This window comes from Myotis nattereri (genome assembly GCF_964212035.1).
Source record: "Myotis nattereri genome assembly, chromosome: 3".
NCBI lineage: Eukaryota > Metazoa > Chordata > Mammalia > Chiroptera > Vespertilionidae > Myotis > Myotis nattereri.
Window position 1 is genome coordinate 122,506,551 of NC_138077.1, and position 16,793 is coordinate 122,523,343.

The 16,793-nt window shown below is 40.7% G+C and overlaps 1 protein-coding gene across 1 annotated transcript in view; it reads right to left on the reverse strand.

Annotated features, from left to right (window-relative positions):
* MYLK4 (myosin light chain kinase family member 4) overlaps positions 1–16,793 on the reverse strand; it is a gene marked incomplete at both ends in the record, with an annotated part of 114,773 nt that overhangs the window by 75,738 nt on the left and 22,242 nt on the right. The gene's annotated exons all lie outside the window — the stretch shown is intronic.

The following is a 16,793-nucleotide window of genomic DNA, read 5'->3' on the forward strand; positions in this document are numbered from 1 at the left end:
GTACATATATACAATCAAATACTACTTGGTCTTAAAAAAGAATGAAATCTTACCATTTGTGACAGCATGGGTGAATATAGAAGATATTATGCTAAGTGAAATAAGTCACACATAGAAAGATAAATGCCATATAATTGCACTTATATGTGAAATCTAAAAAACAGAATAAACACAAATAAGTGAAACAGAAACAGACTCATAGATACAGAGAACAAACTGATGGTTACCAGATGGGAGGGTAGTTAGAGGGCTGGGTGAAAAAGGTGAAGGCATTAATAAGTACTAATTGTTAGTTACAAAACAATCATGGGATATAAAGTACAGCTTAGGACATATAGTCAATAATGTTGTAATAAGTATGTGTGGTGTCTGGTAGATGGAAGACTTATTGGGGGATCACTTCATAAGTTATAAAAATGTCTAACTGCTATGCTGTGTACCTGAACTAATATAATATTGAATGTCAACTTTAATTGAAACATGAAAAATAAAATTAAAAAGAACAATAAAATAAAAGCTATCATTAATCCCTCCCTCCAAAATTAAACAAAATAAATGAACAAACAAAACAGAAATAAACTCCTAGATACAGAGAACATTTTGGTAGTTGCCAGATAGGAGGGGAATTGGGGGATAAATGAAAAGGGAAAGGGACTAAGATATACAAATTTCCAATTATAAAAACAGTCACAGAGATGCAAAGTACAACATAGAAAATTTAGTCCATAATACATGGTAAGGCAAAAGTAGGTTTACAGTTGTGAGTACATGAAATAATTTATTCTTGTATCGTTAGTTATTAATTTTTGTATTATTTTCCATACAAATAACTGTAAACCTACTTTTGCCCCACCCTATATTGTACTACCTATTAGTTTTGGATGGGTATTAGACTTATGTAGAGGATCACTTAATAAGTTATGTAAATGTCTAATGACTATATTGTATAACTGAAACTGATAAATATTGTTTATCAACTATAATTGAAAACAAAACAAAAATGTTTTAGTGAATTTCCTGGAGGGTTATTAAAAACACAGATTCCCAGGCTCCACTCATGGAGATTCTGCATCCATAGTTTATTGGGCCTAGGGGTCTGTATACTTGCTCACCAAGCCCCCTCCATGATTCTCAACTTCAGGAGAGTTTGAGAAACAACACCTTAGCACAGTGGCTCTCAACCCAGATAAACAAAGATCAGAGTCACATACAAAGTCAAGGTCATTTACCCAATGTGAGTGGCAAACTCACAGGTACCAGTGATCTTCCCACTTGACACTGGGACCTTCTGAATTTAAAGTCATCCTAAAACCAGCAAGAGTAGAATGAAAAGGATTCAGCCACTCTGCAAGACATGTTCTCTTTTTTACATACTAGAAAGTACCTGCAAAAGTAACTGAGTTGCAAGTTAGATTCTCACGTACTATATTCCTTTACTCAGTACATATGTGGCTTTCATACAAACTGCCTGCTGCTTTGTCAACAAGAGCAGACCAAGGAATTTCTATGACATAGCATCTCACCACAGGGCCACACCACCTTCAGATGGGTGAAAATCTGCATGGCCCAACACATCTCTGAGAATCAGTGTGGCCCTCACAGGGAAGGCAGGCCGCACCCGCCTTTTCACGGGTTCTCTCGCCCTTCTTATCTAACTGGCCACAGTACAAGTTCTGCATTTTGTCTGCCTGGGAAATCTAATGGAAAGAACTATTATTAGACATATTTATTTTACCAAGGAAAATATGCTCTGAAAACGTTCAAGAAAGGATTTGGGATATTGCCTGGTTCCCAAGGATCAGCCTGAGAGACCCATGGGAGAATATATATATATATATATATATATATATATATATATATATATATATACTTAGGTAAACATATTCACAATTGTAGTAGTACACGTCTAGTTTTCTTTCAGCAATTTTTTTACAGCAAACTTTAATTGACTTTCATTTTTCAATTGCAGGAGGTAACGAATATTCTAGTGTTTCTCAAACCTTAATGTGCACATTAACCATCCAGGAATCTTGTGAAAATGCAAGTTCGTATTTTGTAGGTCTGGGTGGAACCAGGTGGTGCTGACAAGTTACAGACCACTATCAGAGCAAGAGATTCTTGTTGTTAGTGAATGATCACCATCATCACACATAAAATAACAACTTTCAAAGATTAGAACATAAAAAAGAAGCAAGCAAACATATAAAAACTGTGTTAAAATTAACACATTCTTTCTTGGATAACTCATTTCAAAAGGGACTTCAGAATCCATGCAATGCCTCTTGGCTATTCATTCAATTTTATTAGAGTCATTTCAGAGTGCAAGTTAATAGACAAATTTTGACTTGAAAGAAAGAGGTAGAAGATTGCCTTGTTCTTCAGAAGGGAGCAGAAAGCACCCAGAAGTACATGCAGGTATCTCTTATGGAGAACAATTTAATCTGTGGGTAAATTAAGAAAGCTGTAGTATATCAGATCACACCAACCTCTCTAAATTGATTCTGCCAGTCTAGAAATGATTACAACTTAATTCAAGTCAGCCTCCTGGAACTCTAGGGAGAAATGTCCAACACTAATATTACTCCAAATAGCTGTTTGGAAATTGGCCATACTCATTACTTTGTTTAAATATTTGAAACAAGTATATGAATAATTATGCTCACTTCTAAGGCTAAAATATGAGATGTACTAGTAATAACTAGTACACAGATGAAAATTGGCTTTCATAACACAGTTGTTATGAGGACACAAAGGACACAGGGAGTGATCCTCAGCTTTTCAATAGGAGGCCCAACCATGAAATAAGAACACCAAACCCATTCCTACAAACGGTACAGGGTACTTAAACGGGGTACTTAAAGGATGATGTAGTCAATGCAAACTCAGAGGTCAGATTAGGATCAACTGTGGAGGTATTTGAAACTGACTTTGAAGAACAGAAAGGGTTTCAAAAGGCATAGAACTGAAGCAAGAATGAGGGCAATGGTCGTGAAACGTAAAAAGTGGGAACAAAAATTAAATTTGGGGTCACATCTACGTGCTAACAGTTAGGTTAACTAATTCAATCTTCCCAATTATCCTGCAAAGTTGTGCTTTTACAACATTTTCGTGAACACAATACTGAGGCTCAGGTTAAATGATGAAGGCCACACAGCTGGTAAGAGCCCCCACATAGACTTGAATCTGGGTCTGTTTGATACCAAAGTCAATAACTGGTCTTCTGTCAACAAACCAGCATTCCCCAGGGCATATGTTAGGCACCCTAAGATGTGAATATAAATCAGGAAACAGAGGAGTTCAGTGGTCAAATAAATTTTGAAAGTTCTTATGATAAATACTAATGCTAATAATGTTTCAAGTAAATGTAATAACTTAACATTTATTAAATGTTTCTCATGTGCATGGTTGAAAATAGTTTTGCTATTGTCACTTGAACAGGGAGACCTCTCACAGCCTTTAAATTTTTAAATATTTTTATTGATTTTTGAGAGAAAGAGAGAGAGAAACATCGATGTGAGAGAACATTGATCGGTTGCCTCTCATACGTGCCCCTGACTGAGGATCAAACTTGCAACCTAGGTATATGCCCTGACCAGGAACTGAACCCACAACCTTTCAGTGTATAGGACAATGTTCCAACCAACTGAGACACACATGCCAGGGCAGAGCTTTTAATATTTTAACGTGCATTGAGAATTTCCAATATTATGTGTTGAGCAATAATATTAATAATCTCACATAAGATGATGCTGATCATGCAAGCACATGATATTAAAGTAGGATAATTGGAAATGGATCAATAAGCTTCAACTCTAAGTTATTATCTTCTGTTGGGCAAGCTTAAGAGTTAGACATTATGCCTGGTAACTTCCCATTCTTTCCTTTATCCCCAGTTAATTTTATTAGAATAGACAACTCTGTAATAAATTGTATGTGGCCGTCTGAGCTCGAGATCAGGAATGGTTCTCAGGGAATGAGGACAGGAAGTTGGGAGATGGGAATGTAGCTTCTCCTGTGGTATCCAACAGCTGGGGAAGTCAGGTCTGATCGTCCACCACTTGAAATATTGAGACTAAGTTTCTGGACAGGACACCAGTGGAATTTCTCCCACCCGCTTTGTCATGACAGTGATAGCAATTGTTGTAATTTGTGAGTTTATAAATCTTTGTAAACTGCATTAAGCTTGAACAAACCACTCATTGTCCAATTCCCATGTCATGTTGGGTAATGTGTTCAATAAAATAATAGTCTCTGCCTTCTCTCATGTTCTACTAAGACCATGTGGCCAAATCCTCTATATCAAAAAAGATGATCCCACCATTAAGAATTTCAACCTTTTCATTTTTAAAGTCCTATTCCCATTATCCTATATGTAGAACTGCACGCAATGCCTTTCTCCCTCTGAAGAGAAGATAACTCAGTTTCTCTGTACATATCCTTAAGTGAAAGTGGGAGAAACAAACCCATTTTGCCATCATCCCAGTGGGAATAAAAAGGAGAGATCTGAGAAACCTTTCAAGATGCCACATACAGAATTTGTTATCTGATGTCCGATAGGATGTGACAGGGAATAGAAAGGGTCAATATTGCAGGATGGTGAGGTGCCAAGATTGCTAAGGTTTCCAGTCTAGTCACCGTAAAATAAGGAAGGAAATTCAAGGTGGAAAGATGCTAAAGGAGAAGAGTCCTTCAGGAAACTAGACCTGTGGGACTCATAGCAGGAAGGAGACAAGGCCACCAAAAGATGCCCAGTGTCACATAAAGCTTCCTGTTTGGCTTACGGAGCACTTTCTCCATGCTAAGCATGATGCTAACTGGATTCTACAACAGTCCTGTGGGGTCAGTATCATTAGCCCCAGATGAGGAAATGGGCTGAGAGAGGCTCGATACTGTGCTCAGTGTCCTAAAGATAGTAGGAGGCAGAAATGAAATTCAATCTGTAGTCTCACACTGAACATACCAGACAGTAAACAATGTCTCACGTTGTAACTTCTCATTATTAGGTAAACTGTGTGTATGCAAACCACCCAAACACCTGATCTATCTTTAGTGAAAAGTCAATTTCATTTAATAGTCAAGACATAATTATGATTAATAAAGTATGGAAAATATAAAAACTTATGCACTGTATAACAAAAAAATTAAGTATTTTTGAGCATGCTGACAAACAGTATCCTATATAATAAAAGCCTAATATGCTAAGTGTCCGGTTGTTCAGTCGACCGTTCAACCAATCAAAGCATAATATGTTAATGATATGCTAAGGCCGCTCAACCACTCACTATGATGTGCACTGACCACCAGGGGGCAGACACTCCAACCAGTAGGTTAGCTTGCTGCTGGGGTCTGGCCGATCAGGACTGAGTGAGACAGGCTGGACATGCCCTGGAGTCCTCCTGCATCCCTCCCCAGCCCTGATCGTGCACTAGAGGGGTCCCTCAGCCTGGCCTGCACCCTCTTGCAATCTGGGACCCCTCGGGGGATGTTGGAGAGCTGGTTTCGGCCCTATCCCTCAGACCAGGCCAAGGGACCCCACTGTTGCACAAATTCATGCACCAGACCTCTAGTTTAGTTTATAAACTCCCAAACTTATCATATGTTTGAGATAATCACCAGTCCCAGTGTATTCTTCCGGTGTTCATTAACCGACAGCTGAGAGAGTGTGCTGACTGCAGACCCATGACACTGATTCCAATGATTTGTTCTCCCCTGAAGTGCTCTGATTTCACCATGGGGTTGTAGAAACTTTCATAACTTCTGCCCACTAGAGGTCACTGTTACCTCGTGGTCCCAGAGCCAAGCCTTGGTTTGCCTTGAAAAATGAACTAGCTCCTGTTACCCATCGCTTCTGGCTATGTTTACATCTTTGTGCCTAGAGTCTATATTAATTTACTCGATAAAGAATTGGAACAAAGAGCCAAAACAATCATCAAATGTGAACTATGTTTCAGATCACGTGAAGATAATACAAATTGTCCTTAGAAAATTTATCAGAGATAATTTTTCTTCAAATTTGAATTTAAAACATTTTGTTTTAAAAAGTACATTCTAGTTAAATTGTCTATAGATAAGCTGAATTATCTATGTCATGTGTTGGGCAAACTAATCCATTCAAAGAGAAATAACATGGTATATAGTTGCATAACCTTTAGGCAAGTCCTTGGCATCACTAAGTCTCAGTTTACTTAGCTATAAAAAAGAGATGATGATTATACCAAATTCATGGGGCCATTGTGAGGATTAACTGAAGTGCTTGCCATGTGCAAAGTACTTATCACAGTGCCTAGAACACAAGCAACACAACATAAATGTCAGAAATTGTTAGTATTCTCTACAGAGCCCAGCAGGGTAGTGCCTGCAGGTTTAAATGAGTTCATATTTGTGAAATGCTTAGCACAGGATCTGACACACAGCAAGGACCATTTACATATTTGTTAAATAAGCAAATAGACCCATGTTTAAATCTTAAATAGGTAAAATGCAAAAACAGCCTAAAGAATGTAGAAACTTACTCATATCATAATATCAATTCAACATGCTCATTCTAGAAGGTTGGGAAGAAGTGAGACCTAACACTTGTAATTATCAATTTTTAAATTTCTAAATAACAAGAATTTTCCAAGTAGTTTAAAGAAAGACCTTAACATAAAACACCTCTATAAATATGTTGAGCTACAGACTGAAAGAGCCTTTTGCAACTCAAATGTATCTCCTATACTTATCCTTTAAGTAAATGATCATGTTTTATCAGATTCTACCTCTTTTTGAGAGTGTCAGAGACCTTTGTAAATGAAATTTCTTGCATCTTTGAGTTCCAAGCAGCTGCTCTGCAAACCAGTGTTATATTTGGCAATAATTATGGGAGAATCCCAGCAGGTCCAATGCTGTCTTTTGTGCAGCAGGGGGCTCAGCAATTCTTTATTGAGTAAATTAATATGGAATCTAGGCACAAAGATTTCAATGAATATTTACACTGATATAGTCCAATTAAGTACATTTTTATTCCTGCTTCATCAAGGACATTCTTAAGCAAGACTGGCTCTTTAAAAACAAATACTTGAGTGTCTAGTAATGAAAAATTGCTAGGATTACTGACTAGTGCACTTTGGTGCTGCTGCTATATTTTGTGCTGAGGTGCTAGCAGTTTTACCCACTACTGCCTGTTCTTCATCAGTGCAAATGTCAAAGCAGGAAAAAAGGCCAAAATATTAGAATTATTTTAAAATAGTTTTGACCTTGTAGACATTTGAAAGAGCCTTACATCTTACTCCCTCGGGGGTCCAGGGACCTCACTTTGAGAACTGCTGGTCTAGTGGATGATGTCTCAGCAAAAGACAGCCCTGGCCAATGTAGATTCTCCAAGTGTTGCCCTTGCCTGTTCCAGCTTCTCCTTCCCTGGGCAATTTTGGAAAACACCAAGAGCTGGAGCTCCTTGGGTCCAGGCTAGAGGGGGTGATGATACTTTCTGAGGCCACAGTTGTGAGACTCTCCGCAGCTCTCTCCAGAGAACCAAAGGAGTGTAAGTGATTCAGAGCAAAGCTAAGGTCTTTGGTAAATTCTGGGAGATTTAGAAGCTCTCAATCAAATCTTCACCCCTGCTGTTTCTTCCTCCTTTATCCCCTATGTGTTCTGGGAGCATCCAGAAGACTAAAGATATTCTAGACTCAAAGTTATCCAAGCTGGAAACAGGACAGTAGAACTGGCAGGTGCTCTGGAACAGGCCGCTGTGATGGAACAATACTAGCTATCCGCACAGGGAAGTCGAAGTTCTAGGGGTAGCCCTGGCTGGGTGGCTCAGCTCGTTAAGTGTATTCCAGTGCACTCAAAGATTTTGGGTTCCATTTCCGGTCAGGGCACATACAAAATCAATAAATATATCCTCAGGTGAGAATGAAAGAAAAGGGAAGTACCAGGGGTGTGCACCCTGGCATTCCAGAAAACAATGGAGCAAGAGCTCCACTTAAATTGTATGGCTGGAAGTGAGAGGATGCTATTTTTCTAATATATTTTTATTGATTTCAGAAAAGAAGAGAGATGAAGAGAGAGAGAAAAGCATCAATGATGTGAGAGAACCATTGATTGGCTGCCTCCTGCACTCCCCCTACTGGGGATTAAGCTGAAAACCCAGGAAACCCAAGCATGTGCCCTGTCCGGGAATTGAACCCATGACCACCTGATTCATAGGTTGATGCTCAACCACTGAGTCATGCCAGCCAGGCAGGAGAGTACTATTATAAAACACATTATACAGAAGGTAGAGTCCTTTCCCAAGAACAAAGAAAAAATACATTGTGAATTAAAATATTGTATTTATAACTAATTTTTATAGTTACCCCTTATCCTAAGTTAGCTTAGATAAGCATTGAATTGTATAAAAAGTATAAGAACGGGAGAACTTTACATCCTTATGCACTGCTCACATTTGGAATGCAAAAACTAGAAGCTAAAGGTCAACTAGATAAGTCAGAGGTTTGGCTCTCACACCTCTAGCCTGCTCATGGCCTTTTTTTAGGTTTCCTAACACCTCGTCACTGACACGAGCATTAAAGCTGAGCCTTGCCAGCTCCCAGACTGAGGCCTTGGGGAAAGTATTCTTAGAGGAGGAGCCTGGGTACAGTGAAAAAATATGATGTTCCTACCTAGAAAGAGGTGGAGCCAAGGCAGGAGGTCAGCAGGCCTTGCTGATGGTCAGCCACCCTGGCTGACCTGGAGTCTGCCCTGATCTGTGCTGGGCCCCCATGGAAAAGGCCAGTGGGGAACCTTGACAGTGACCATGCCAAGTGCTGCCCACCTCTTTGTGAAGGAGCCTGGCTCTAACCAAAGAAAACATGGAAAGAGCATCAGAAAATGTGGTTAGAAGACAACTCTAATTTTAGGATAGTCCCTTGATGTCACAAGTAGTGAGCAAGTCCATTTGGTCTCTCTTGGACTTGAAGTTCCCCCTACAGAAAAGGATTGGGCTGAGCTGACCGCCGCAGTCTCTCAAGGCCGTGCCCCTAATGTTCCTAACCTTTGAGTCACAGCCTGCACGCAGAGCACAGACCCGTGGTGCCCACTCGCTATGGAAATACCACAACAACCATCCCCGTGAGAATCTCTGAATGCATGAAGCCACAAACCATGGGTTACATGCTAGTTTGTGCTAGTATCCAAATGAACACCTGTCATTTTTACACAATCAATGGATGGCAAATCAAACATTCTCCCCTAACTAAAAGTTGTAAATGAGGTGGAAGTGCTGCTAGGACCCGACAGGAGCCAGCACTCACCCATCTGCCACTGAAAATTCCAGGGGACAGCCCTCAACCAGTGGGGATGGCGCCAGCTGAATCAGAAGCCCCCGCAGTCCGATAGGTGAACAGCTCTGAGGTCACCACCCAGCAGTGGTCAGCTTGGCAATGTGACCTCGTTGGAGCTTCTCTCCTTCCCTGTTTCACACTCCTCCAGGCCACACACCTATGCCTTTAAGTCAATTCCCAAAACGATCCATCAACAACACATGCTCTTGTCTCAGCTCTGCTTTCTGATGGGACCTCAGAAGCAACCACATGGAGAACTCTGGTCCAAGCACTTAAAAAGCACTAAACAAACTTTACCTGCTATCGATTTTCTATGTGTCTGCTATCTAGAGGCAAGCCTTCGGTTCTCTCTTCTCTCCACTGCTGACTGCTTCTCAGGTTCTCTGGTCTTTGCTATTGTCGCTACAGGGCAGGCAGAAAATGAGAAATGAAGTTGGAAGTGCCAAACGGCACAGGGCGGAGACCTGGAAACTGCTTCCACAAGCTGACTTGGGATAACCTCATTGCTTAGGGGCCTGGGGTTAACTCACACACCGTTTTTAAAATTCACATGTGTTACTGTATATTTGAACATTTAGGATAAGCATATCAAGACCATGGCTTCACTCTGTTATTGATTCTGCTCATTTTTTAAATGACTTGGTATGTGAAAGTAATTAATAGGAGTAAAATGAGTATACAGATTAGCAAAAGTCATGGAGGTGGTATGTGAAAAATGAAAGTCTGGGAAACACTAATAGATAAATGTGCTCTTTACAGTCATCATCGTGTTTAGGTAAGTCGATAGGGACATTCAAGAATTTTGTTCTCACGTACATTATACATTTTCTTATTTAGGAACACAGACTTGATTTGCAATATTTATATTTTGTACTACATTGCTTTAACTTGTAGAAAGATAAAAATAAGATATGTCTTCTTATATTACCCCCAAATAACAGAACTAGCAAGAATTTTAATTATTCTGAGAACCTGAATTGACACAAAGATAAATATGACTCATCGGCATGTTTGGGACAGCACGCCCAGATGACATGGCAGGTATTTTACCCAGTATATTGGACAAACCTTTCAGTTGTTTCATGTTCTAAATGGATGCAGAGCACATTAATATCACAAAGAGGATTCTCTGATGTCCCTATAAACAACTGTTTTTAGAACTGCTAGACTTATAGAAATGTCTAAGCCCGCATTTCTGAATAATTCTTAGCAATGGAAAAAAGTGCAAGTATATGTAGAAGCTGATTACAGAGACATTTTTTTAAGAGTTTAAAGTTTCCAAAACTTTCTCTTTTTTTAAATATATTTTATTGATTTTTTACAGAGAGGAAGGGAGAGAGATAGAGAGTCAGAAACATCGATGAGAGAGAAACATCGACCAGCCGCCTCCTGCACATCCCCCACCGGGGATGTGCCCGCAACCCAGGTACATGCCCTTGACCGGAATCGAACCTGGGACCTTTCAGTCCGCAGGCCGACGCTCTATCCACTGAGCCAAACCGGTTTCGGCCCAAAACTTTCTTAAATCCACACCAACAACACTCCTAAATAGGCCATATATCTTGCTAACCTTTTCATTGGGAAATAGTTTGAGGGCTACATTCTCATAGCTTAGGTGAATAACATTCTTTTCCATTTGGAAGATGAAAACCCTTCTAGCATTTCCCATAGGAGATATATTAAATAGCCAAAAATTATAAATGCTTGGACACCAGTGACCAAGTCTGAAAACACAGACCTAATCATGATGTTAGGTCAGATCTAAAGAGATTTACGTTTTATGATGTCTTCTTTAAGTAAAAGAAATTCATTCATGTCTATCCATGTCTTTCCCATCTCTCTTACTTTGTCCCCAACGACAACAGACCAGATGATAAACCATTCCAAAGTTTGGCAATTCTTCTGAGAGTGAACTTAAGGATCCCAGAAATGCTTACTGTGTCAGGGTCCCCTGAAAAGTCTGAGACATCCAAAAAGCCTGAATCCCAGGGTGCTCAGTCCTCTAAACACCACCAAGGTGCTGAGTTGGTAGTTTCTTGTTAAATAAGGTATAAGAAAGGCATTTATATACAAGGAGGAGTAGAAGGTTTATATGGAAAACATACAATAATTAGTAAATAAAATTACAAGAATAAACTCTGTGTTTCACATACTCACAACTGTAAACCTACTTTTTCCCTCCTATATAGGCATAGGAAAATGTTGCTCAATTGGTTGGGGGAGGGAAATATTTTAACTGTAAATCATGCATTCTCAATAGGGGTAATATCACCCCCCACGGGGGTAAAAATGATTCTTTAGGAGGGTTAAAAAAACTTTTATTCTTTTTATGTATAAAACACAGATATATCTTTAAAACCTAAACAGATATACAGTCTATCTATGGTATTAAGATTTCATAGGGGGTGTTCAATTAGGGGGGGGAAGCCAAAAGTCTCTGGAAGCGAGGTAGATGATAATGGAAAAAGCTCAGAACCACCACTGTAAATCCACTTCCTGTAGGAACAATGGTTCAGACTGTCTTCTGTTGCATCTTCTAAACTCTTACATTGTTCTAAAAATAACTTATTCTGTGTTAACTGATAAAAACAAATTAAATATTTGGAAAGGGCTGCTTTTCCAGATGCAATACCGTCTCTTGGAAAGTGCTAATATCCTTAGAATCTGAATTATTTTTCTTCTTTCCGAGTCCTGTTCTTTTCCTGGCTGGATTCCATTCCTGGAATAGCTATGGTATCAAGTGAAAGGCATCATGGGGCAAGGGTTCAAGGGAATAGCACAGAAGGCCGCGCTGAAGAGCTTCCTCAGTAGAGAGGTCACTCTTCAGAGACTGCTTTGGCCATAGACTTCTTAACAAGGGAAAGGGGGTTCTGCTTTTGTGCTATTTTATTTTCTAATCGTCATATAAGTAGGAGAATGAAGAGATGCTGACTTAATTTTTAGCTTCCACAGGCAAAAACAGGTCGCCAACTTTAACATGCCCCCAGGAATAGCTGCTTTGAGGTTCCCAAATGGTGGTGCAAGTGTTGGAAACTTTGAAATGTAGCACCTGCCTCTATTATCACCCGACTCTCCTGAGAGGGCAGTGTGGGGCATGCACTCCATCCCCTTTGGCGAGCACCGCTCCCTGATTGGAAACATTCAAACAAGAGTCAAATGAATCTGTCTTAGTTGAAAGTGGTAACACTACCTGTGCGTCCGCAGGAGCAGGAGCCTGTCTGCGACCTCCCTGTGTCATCCTGGACCGCAACACACGCCAGAGTAAGGGAGATGAGATGAGGCACACACTACCTACAATCCAGACGTCTTTCCTTCTAAGTGGTAGGTCCATTCTCTGGAAGCGGCTATAAAGAAGTCACCTGGCTTATATGTTCCTTCCCTTTCCCACTCTCGCACCAGCACATGTCCCAGCACAGGGTTGTTAGCGCTCTGCTCTGAGGAGCAGGCAGTGTGAGATCACAGAGAGTGCGTGCAGGGTCCTGCAATAGATGTTCCAGTTACACGATCCACAGATAATTGCCTCTTTAAAAGGAAAAATATGATGGTCTGTGTAACAGATCTGAAACAGGTGCAGGGTCAGAGAGAGACCTGTGGTGACAATTGACACCAAGGAGAAGGAGCTTGTGCCCAGTTCAAAGAGATTAGCAAGACAGAAATTGGCATCCGCCTGGATGGCTGGGCCACCGCCAGGCAGCTTCCTCCTGCCCCAAGGGTGAGGAGTAAAGAAGTGGGGTGGGGAAATGTAACTTTGAAAACTTATAAAACCTCCACCCTCATCAATGTTACTTGAGATCTAAGTTTTAATCTTTATGAATGCCACTGATGGTACATTTTCATAGCAGTTAGTCAGGAAATGCCACCTACTATTAAAAGCACCAACTGCAATCCAAAGAGGCAGATCCATGTTTTGCCCCAACCCACTCTATCCTATTCACATTCTGTTAATTAATGTTTTTTCCTGTTTGATCATTGGAGCATTTGTACTAGGCATTTAAATATTCCCGAGGCTGTGATATCCTGCCTCTGTTAGGGTCATCCTTATTCTGTGCTCCCAGCCACCACCCCCCATACTCCCAACAGCTTCACCTTACTTCCCTGGTCAGGACCATGCCATTTGGATGGAGGATAAGTAACTAGGAGTGTAAAGAAAGGTAGGGGAAATCAAAGAACAAGGAGGTGAATGTGGATAGTCTTGGGCATAAAATGTAGGGGCATGTATAGCCAACAGGGGAAGCAGACAGAACCCAAAGGGAAAATGGAACTCTGGTTGCCTAAAAAAAATTACCTGGTTCTTTTGTCTTTTATTAAGCTAACTAGAGGTCCAGTGCACAAAATTCATGCACTGGGAGGTGCATCCCTCAGCCTGGCCTGAGCCCTCTCACAGTCCAGGAGCCCTTGGGGGATGTCCAACTGACTGCTTAGGCCCAAGCTGTCAGTTGGACATCCTTAGCGCTGCCGTGGAGGCAGGAGAGGCTCCTACCACCACCGCTGTGCTCACCAGCCATGAGCCCGGTTTCTGGCTAAGCAGTGCTCCCCCGGTGGGAGGGCACTGACCACCAGGGGGCAGCTCCTGCATTGAGTGGGATCAGGTCAAAACCAGCTCTCCGACAGCCCCTGAGGAGTCCCAGATTGAGAGAGGGTGCAGGCCAGGCCAAGGGACCCCACAGGTGCATGATCAGGGCCGGGGAGGGATGCAGGAGGTTGGCCAGCCGAAGAGGGACCATGGGAGGGATCCAGGGCAGGTCCAGCCTATCTTGCTCAGTCTCAATAGGCCAGACAACAGCAGCAAGCTAACCTACCAGTCAGAGTGTCTGCCTCCTGGTGGTCAGTACACATCACAGCGACTGGTCAACTGTCTGCCCCCTGGTGGTCAGTGCACGTCATAGTGAGTGGTTGAGAAGCCTTAGCATATCATTAGCATATTATACTTTGATTGGTTGAATGGATGACCAGACAACCAGACACTTAGCTTTTATTAGGCTTTTATTATATAGGATAGTGTGTACATATATTTGTATTAAACAGTAAATTAGATCTGAGGGAAATGCAGAATGGGGCTATTCATACAAGAAATAGAGAAGTAACAGTAGGAGAAACCCTGGGTTTGATTGTACAAAAGCAATGCTAATTAGCATTATGAGTCATTTATCATGTATGAATTCATGGTATATACACACAGCTATGAAACCTATCACTCATATGTAGCAGATTAATTTATTTTAGGTTTTACTTGATTATACATTTAGATCTAGTTTATTATGGCATATCTGTTAAAAGCTTTTAAAATTCTACACTATTTAGGTGATTTTGAACACCCTTTAAATATCATAGAATGAGAAAAGTAATTAAAAAACAAGATAAAAAGGAATGTAGAAAAATAAAATGAATAAGACATGCTATAAAGGAGAATATGTAGCATTTAATAAATTCAACAAAACATAGAGGAATTGAAAGAAGATAGTTTAAAATAAATCCAGTGGAGGAAATACAAATGAAATAGAAAAACCTGGTTAAGAGCAGGAAAAGAAAAATAATCTGAACTTAACCAAACCACGTTAATAAATATAAACTGTTAAATTTACAGATAATTTGCCCTATTGGGACTGGAGAGTAAAGACTTTTCTAGAAAGAATTGTACTCCAAACTTTCCAAACACAGCTTCCACATCACATAGTGTCTGAAAGCCAGAGTACATTCTTTCCAGTGCACCACCGTGAAGGTTTTTACTATGATTAGCAGTGCTAATCTTCTCAAAGAGAGAAGGGATAAAAGAGAAAGGAGAATAAGTGGAGAAAATTGTGGCTTAAAAAAAATAATCCCTGGAGAGAAAAGAGTGTTCTTTACTGTGACCCCAGCAGAATATGGAGACATGTCAATCTAGCTCTGTCTACATACCCAAAGACATCTGAGCTGCTGGAATGCCCTTCTCCACCAACCCACTGCCAAGGCCTCTGGCTACCCTGGCATTCACTGGCTCAGGAGGCAGGAGCCTCCAACACAGGGGCCTTGGCAGCCACAGAAAGGAGAAAAGCTCTGAGCCTCACATCCGTGTGCCCATCCGTCCTCCACCAGGCAAGGGAGAGGCAGGGAAATTTACTGCTGACATTTCTGGGCCCCATGCCATTTACAAAGAAGAAGCTGAATGGGACATATGGAGCTACTTGCCATTCCTCCACACCTTCCGCACAGCACTGACTGCAGGACCCAGCCAGGAGGCCCAGGTTACACAAAGGACATCAGATTAATTGTGAAGGATGTTCTCTTAGGGTTTCTGAGCAATGACATTCTCAGTCTTTCCCTCAAAAATATCCTAGCCCTAGCCAGGTGGCTTAGTCGGTTGGAGCATCATCCTGTGCACCAAAAGGTGGCAGGTGTCCACTCAGGACACATACCTAGATTGCAGGTTTGATTCCCAGTTAGGGAGCATTCGGGAGGCAACCAATCAATGTTTCTGTATCATATCGATGTTCCCCTCTCTCTCCCTTCCTCTCTCTCAAATCAACAAAAACATGTCCTTGGGTGAGAAGTAAATATGTATATGGTACATATATAGGTATATATATCCTAAAGTATTTGACTACCAAATCATTTGATTTCTAATATTCTGAAGAAATTCATCACCAAAAATATTCTTCCTTAAAATGTCCATGTTTTAACTTAGCACCATCTCACTCTGAAGACATTGCCTACTCATAGAAATTATATCAGAATGCAGAGAAAAACAGTACTGGAAAAGTAATCAAATTCATATAAATTACTAAGGCAGTTGGTAATTTCAAAGTTATCTGAGAAGAATATTTTGTCTTCTCTGTCTACAGAAATGAATGAACAGAGAAAGAAATCCTTCTGTTTTTTGGGGGGCTATAAACAGCCCTCATGAAGAAGTCCTTTGCATTTGACTGAAATTTCACCTGTGGAAATTTTTTCTTGGTGTATACTGAACAAGACAGTAGCTCAATAGGGAAAGTAGAGATCTCAGAAAACCTACGTTTTGACCTCACTCACTTCTCTCTAGTACATTCTACCATTCTGTATTCACTTACAGTAAAGACACCTCTGCCCTTTATACCTAACAGATCTATTTCATTCTGTTGCTCATTAAAAATGCAATTCCTATCTGAATAGTGTTTTTCAGAAAGTAACTGGACAAAGAAAGAGGTTTCCCAAACCTGCTTAATAAGAGTAGGTTGCTCTGATTATTAAGAACAATGACTCCTAGCCCTTTGCCAGAAAGCAGATTGCACTTAAATAGATCTGTTCCTCCCACAGACATTTTTTGGTGCCTATTATGTGCCAGTTACTGGGAAAGCACCTGAGAATGCAAAGTAATATGAGTTCCCGACCTTGAGGAGTGACACTAGAAAACAGTGACAAACACATTCAAAACAATTGCTTGTGCTGGAATAAAGGCACAGGCAACACACTGTGAGGCCCATGCTGGGCCAGGAACTGCTTATCTACGAATGGATGACAGGGAACTAACTGAGCTAAGAC